The 2,103-nt window shown below is 45.3% G+C and overlaps 1 pseudogene; it reads left to right on the forward strand.

The window, feature by feature from the left end:
- The first annotated feature begins 229 nt into the window (after positions 1-229).
- On the forward strand, positions 230-1,685 carry LOC137944275 (aldehyde dehydrogenase 22A1-like; annotated as a pseudogene).
- Positions 1,686-2,103: the final 418 nt, after the last annotated feature.

The following is a 2,103-nucleotide window of genomic DNA, read 5'->3' on the forward strand; positions in this document are numbered from 1 at the left end:
TCCTCCACGCCGGTAAAACCCCATTGTTCAAAAAATACAAGCTCAGCCATGCTTCTCGGCAAGCTTATCTCCCCCAGCGGGTCGAACAGTCACCGGTTTATTTGCTTCCGGCCGACTGCAGCGTGAATCAACAGTGGCGCCAGACGGAGGCAAAATGCGGCCCGACGCGCGTCGGCAAGAGGCTAAAGGTTGGGGCCAACGCAACCTCTGTTCTGCACGCCACGGCTATCGCAGGTGAGTCTTCGAATTCCTCGAGTTGACGTGTAAAAACTGGGGCAAAGCCACCTCTGTTTTGGGATACCGGTCAACAGCTGCGAAATTTCAGTTGTGGGGACGGGAAATTTTTTTTTCCCATGTTAGCAGCTGTGTTCTCAGGAAATGGTCTTGTCATACAGGGTTCTGGACATGCAAGTTGGTCTGGTTGTTTCTATTTTCGAATCATTCAAGCAGCTTTGGCTGCTGTTGGTGTCCCCGATAATTTGTTTCATGTAATACCCGGATTTGCAGAAACAGGAGAAGCTTTAGTAGCTTCAGTTGATAAAACCATTTTTGTTGGATCACCAGGCGTGGGCCAAATGATAATGAGGAATGCTGCAGCAACATTAATACCTGTTACTCTTGAGCTTGGGGAAAAAAATGCATTCATTGTGTGTGAAGATCTTGATGTGTCTCATGTTGCCCACGTTGTAGTTAGAGCTGCTCTACAATCTAGTGGACAAAACAGGGCTGGTGCTGAAAGATTTTATGTTCATCGAGACATTTATGCTGCTTTTGTGGCTCAAGTACTCAAAATTGTCAAATCTGTTTGTGTTGGTCCACCACTAGCAGGCCAATATGATATGGGAGCAATATGTTTGCAAGAGCATGCTGACATACTTCAATATCCTGGGGAAGATGCATTAGAAAAAGGGACAGCAATTGTTGGTCGGGGAAGTTTTGGCAATTTGGATGAAGATGTTGTTGATCAGTTTTTTTTCCCCAACTGTTATAGTAAACGTGAATCAAAAAATTAAGCTAATGCAAGAAGAGGCTTTTGGTCCCATCATCCCTATAATGAAATTTAGCTCTGATGCAGAGGCTATTGAACTTGCAAATGACTCAAATTATGGACTGGGATGTGCTGTCTTCTCTGGCAACCAATGCCGAGCCAAAGAAAGAGCTTCCAAACTTCACTATGGAGTTGCTGCAATTAACGATTTTGCCACCATGTACATGTGCCAGTCTCTGCCTTTTGGCAGAGTGAAACACCGCGGTTTTGGGTGGTTTGCTGGTGTTGAAGGACTCCGGGCTTGCTGTCTTGACAAGTCTGTTGTGGAGGATAGACATCTTACTTTTGTCCTTGGCAATGATGGTGTAGCAGCTCAATGCATGGTGTTGCATCTTTTGTCCAGGGTCCATGCTAGAGTTGATTCTGTTACTGTGGGGAAGTTGTCCTTGAACCTCTGTGGTCGTAATGCTGAGAGTGTTGCGATTTTTGTTAGCCAACTTAATCTTGTGATCCAGAGTATTCTGCCATTCTGACAATGTCTACCCCTCACTGTGGAGTACCTAAACTCAGCCACCCTTGCACCCAGAAAAGATTATTAAAGTCACAGGCTGATACCTGGAGCTTTGTAGCTGGTGAGAGTGTCCCACTTAACATTTGATGAGACAAGGTTTTTATTCCCTGCCTTGGGAAATCTACTGTTGGGATCCGATATTGGTGCCACATCAGGATCTTCTATCTCTTTGCAGTATGCACAAATTAGTGGTGTGACATGGTACCACCTTTCCTCCGTTGAGCTTGGCCTTATGGTGAGTGGATCCCTTTATGGAGCTCTGGTTGGGTCCCTTCTGGTTTATCCCATTGCAGCTTTTCTTGGACGAAGAAGAGAATTGATATTAGCATCTTTGCTTTATATCTTCGGTGGTTTAGTCACTGGCTTCGCTCCTACCCTTGGTGATCTTATACTTGGTCGGCTTGTCTATGGTGTTGGTATTGGCTTGGCCATACACGGGGCTCCGTTGTATATTGCCGAGACTGCACTATCTCAAATTCGTGAAACACTAAATTCCCAGAGGGAACTTTTAATAGTTCTAGGAATTCTGTTGGGTTACCTCATT

The sequence above is a fragment of the Aristolochia californica genome, unplaced genomic scaffold, assembly GCF_029961685.1.
Source record: "Aristolochia californica isolate CCGP_79_NKW_82.1479 unplaced genomic scaffold, dmAriCali1.0.hap1 SCAF_11, whole genome shotgun sequence".
Taxonomy (NCBI): Eukaryota; Viridiplantae; Streptophyta; class Magnoliopsida; order Piperales; family Aristolochiaceae; genus Aristolochia; species Aristolochia californica.